This window comes from Phalaenopsis equestris, unplaced genomic scaffold, assembly GCF_001263595.1.
Source record: "Phalaenopsis equestris unplaced genomic scaffold, ASM126359v1 Scaffold232895, whole genome shotgun sequence".
Classification (NCBI taxonomy): domain Eukaryota; kingdom Viridiplantae; phylum Streptophyta; class Magnoliopsida; order Asparagales; family Orchidaceae; genus Phalaenopsis; species Phalaenopsis equestris.
Window position 1 is genome coordinate 75656 of NW_018250854.1, and position 4286 is coordinate 79941.

The window sequence follows — 4286 nt, forward strand, 5'->3', positions numbered from 1 at the left end:
GGAAGAAGAAGCAGAAAACAAGTCAAGAAGTCACTGAAAAGAATGAAGAGGTACAACACTTGTGCATAAGCATTGTACTTAGTAGTTCTTCCTTACTAACTTAACTAACAATATTTCTTATTTAACAGATTGCTCATGTACATACAGGTGAAGTAAATAAATTTGATAAATAAATTTGATCACAAAGCCATAACTGAGGAAACTCTGCAAACACCGCCTGTAGATAAACAAGAACATTATGAACTGCATTATGTTCCTGAAGACTACCCTGATAAGGTTTAAAACACAGAGTTTAATTGTCCAAATTGAATGCTTCATTATATCCATCTTACAATGTTTGTGTATTGCTTGTAAGTATGTCCAGCCCAACTTATGGTCGATTTTCCGGCCAGAAATCAAATTCCAGATTATATGAGGGAAGCAATCGATATTTGTTGTAATAAATTCACGGACATGTAAGTTAAAAAATTTCACTAATTGATTATCTTTCACTCTTGTGCTTATTAAATATTTGGAATGCAGGGGTGACTTAATAATTGACATGGGACATATATCGTTAACCCGACGCTATCTTGATGAATTACTCACCAACGGGTGGTTAGGAAATGAACACGTCGACTGTTTTGCTATGTTGCTGGAGCATAAGCGGAGCAAGAATCCGGAACAATACCGATCTTACCTATATGTATCTCCATGCCACTGGGTAAATTTTTAAATTACTTTTACATCAAACATATAACCATATTTCTTTTTATTAAGTAGTTGTCTTATGCGATATATATCGTTCTCTGCAGCTGTACAAGTTCGGTAACGTAAAAGGCTTCGTTGAACACATTACGAAGGAGACCACAAAAAATGTGGAGTTAATTTTGATACCTATAATCAATAATCAACACTGGACACTACTTGTTGGATCAATCAAAGATCGCAAGTGGAGATTATATGATTCATTGCCAAACAGAATGCATTTGCATATAACTGATGCCATCGTAAGTGGGGATTTTTATTCTTTTTATGTTTGCTATGGTGTTCGTCATTCATTTCTATTTGCATATAACATAATTGTGCAGATTAAACATTTACTAAGCGATGTTGGGGAAGCTTTTGAATTTGATCTTAGTAAGTGGCAAGTTGTAATGCCTAGAGGCATTCCAGTGCAAAGCAACAGTAGCGTACACCGGGATTACAAGCGCTGTACATGGGGCGGACAGCGGAGGTTACATTGGGCGTACACCGGGATTACAAGCGCTGTACGTGGGGCGGACAGCGGAGGTTACATTGGGCGTACACCGGGATTACAAGCGCTGTACATGGGGCGGACAGCGGAGGTTACATTGGGCGTACACCGGGATTACAAGCGCTGTACATGGGGCGGACAGCGGAGGTTACATTGGGCGTACACCGGGATTACAAGCGCTGTACGTGGGGCGGACAGCGGAGGTTACATTGGGCGTACACCGGGATTACAAGCGCTGTACATGGGGCGGACAGCGGAGGTTACATTGGGCGTACACCGGGATTACAAGCGCTGTACATGGGGCGGACAGCGGAGGTTACATTGGGCGTACACCGGGATTACAAGCGCTGTACGTGGGGCGGACAGCGGAGGTTACATTGGGCGTACACCGGGATTACAAGCGCTGTACATGGGGCGGACAGCGGAGGTTACATTGGGCGTACACCGGGATTACAAGCGCTGTACATGGGGCGGACAGCGGAGGTTACATTGGGCGTACACCGGGATTACAAGCGCTGTACATGGGGCGGACAGCGGAGTTTACATTGGGATTACATGGGGCTTACACGCGCGGTACATGGGGCGTACAGCGGAGTTTACATGGGGATTACATGGGGCTTACACGCGCGGTACATGGGGTGGACAGCGGAGTTTACATCGGGATTACATGGGGCTTACAATGACGGGTCGGGTCGACGGGTCTCGCAGGGTAAAAAGTATATTTTTATAGCGGTGGGGCCGACTTAGCCGACGTGTCTTTCGGTGATTCGCTATCGCACGCAGCGCTGCGTGCGTCTTATGTACCCAAATTTTTTCCGAAGGGGAGGAAGGGAGAATTGGGTTCGGTCACCTACTAGGGCTCGCGAATGGAAGTGGGTATCGGGTCAGAAGGAGAAGAACCGGGGAGGGAGAGGCGTTAGCGTGAATTTGTATACGTAAGTATGACTTAAAATATGGATTTTTGTTATTTTTTATTATTTAGTTTTGATTTTTTATATTATTTTATTTAAATATATTAATTCTCATGTGATGTATTCGTGCTTGGAACCATAGGAACGTGGATATCTCCCTTAGGTAAATTAAACATTCCAGACGCGCCGACACAGTCTATTTTGTTATTTGTCATCCGAGGTCAGTTGGACAATTTAGTCAATAATCAGGTAAAAAATATGTCAAATTTGATTTTCTTCAAATTTGGGTTTGTGTTCGATCATTTCAAAAATTGATTCAAGTTTTGATTAATTATAAAACTTTTACAGGTATAGTTGATGTGAATTGTGATATTTATGTGTGTTGACTGTTTGAATTGTGATATTTGTGTGCTCAAATTTACGAAAGTCGAGATGGGATTCTTGAAGCTTTCAAACCTTATAGGAACTCTCTTTGAGCCTCCATGTGTTGGTCCTTAGCCCTTGCAACTAAAAGTTGAGTTCTTGGGATCACTCATATGAGACATCGCAAAATAGTTAGGAGGTGATTTGAGTTTCTAAAAGGGTGGTCTCTGCTCTAATCCTCTAAGAAAGTTAAACAGAAAATTCTAGTGGTAGATCATAGGCTCTAAGGAGAGAATGAAGAAGTCCTCACAAAAATGAGGTCAACATGGAGTGGTGAATTTCATCTCAAAATTTTATTCTAAAAAAATAAATTTGCATGTAATAAAAAGATAATTCACATAACTTAAAAAAAAATGTTATTTTTAGAACTCGTTCCATCACTAAGCAAGTTCTTAAAAGAATGAGAGTAGAAGTCACCCAAACATTTAGCAATGGTTTGAGAATTTGTAAAATAAAAGAAACCGCGAGCTAAATTTGTAAATAGCAATGTTTCAAGTGCTCTATATGTAATGGTCCCTATATTAATGCTAATAGCCAAGAAACTCCGAGCTTAAGAAAAATTAAGTACCTAATTATTTATTAAGCTGCCAAATAATAAATTAATAAATAATATTTATATGTCAAAACAATAGAAAATTAGTAAGTTTTTAGGTTTTTTTTTAGTGCTTCTTTTTATATTAACTGAAGAGCAAACCAGTTAACGTTCATAACTCGCCAGCATTGTAATTGCACTGATTAAAAAGGGTAGCTTTTAACCGAGATCAGGTTTGAATTTTGATTTCGGTCTTATCATAATTATTTAGTTTAGTCAATTTTAATTTTGGTTAGGAATTTGATTATTCTTTTATTATAAATATTATAAAAATAAATTTTAAAATATAAAGAGAATTATTTATGTTATTTTGGGATCTTCTAAATAAAATTATAATTTGACGCGCAATTGAGAGCTTTTGATAAAATTTCTAAAAATGTAAAGAGATCTGGTGTTTTTTTACTTTCACTGAATTCTATATAAAACCTGATCAAAACTCATAAATTTCCGTCCAAATTATCAAAATCAGCTTAAAAATGAGTTCGGGATATAAAAAATCGACCAACAGTATTTGTATTGAACAAAAATTGTTAAATCTTAGTCTGTTCATATATTCACAGCATTTGCACTAGTTTATTTCAAGAGAAAGAAAAAAAAGAAAAAAGAGAAATATTTGTCGAGAAAATAGCTGTAAGATCTTATTTATAGATAGAATGACATACAAAAGTTATAAGCCTTATGGTTGTCGTTGAATCATTCTAGGACATAGGTCTTATATTATCTGTGGGTTCATACAACCTGGGAGGGACCCTATTTTTGGAGAAAAGGTGTGGAGAAGTGGCTCAAGTTCAAAATTTCTCTCTTGGTTCTTTTGGAAGGAAGAGAAGATCTAGATAAACAGTTTTGTTTTAGAGAGCCTTTGATCGAGGCCTTGGATCATCCCCTTTCCTTTTTTGGCTCCCATACAATAGGGAAAAAATAAAAGAGTATTAACTTATGTCCATGATGCTCTGATGGAAAGGACAGTGACATGGATGCCATATGGCTCTTAAATAGACATACATATGTTTTTTTGTTTTCTTTAATGCTGGTCTTGTCTTCAACAGCAGATGATTCTAAAGAAGATAAGAGCTCAACAGGTCACTTCGGTAGGTTGGCATGATTAGGCTATTTCAGCAGGCGG

At 38.1% G+C, this 4286-nt stretch overlaps 1 long non-coding RNA gene across 1 annotated transcript; it reads left to right on the forward strand.

The window, feature by feature from the left end:
• The first annotated feature begins 364 nt into the window (after nucleotides 1-364).
• On the forward strand, nucleotides 365-1158 carry LOC110038451. The gene is made up of 3 exons (XR_002295427.1): nucleotides 365-455; nucleotides 523-989; nucleotides 1071-1158. It is a non-coding gene; the product is annotated as an uncharacterized LOC110038451 (long non-coding RNA).
• The last annotated feature ends 3128 nt before the right edge of the window (nucleotides 1159-4286 follow it).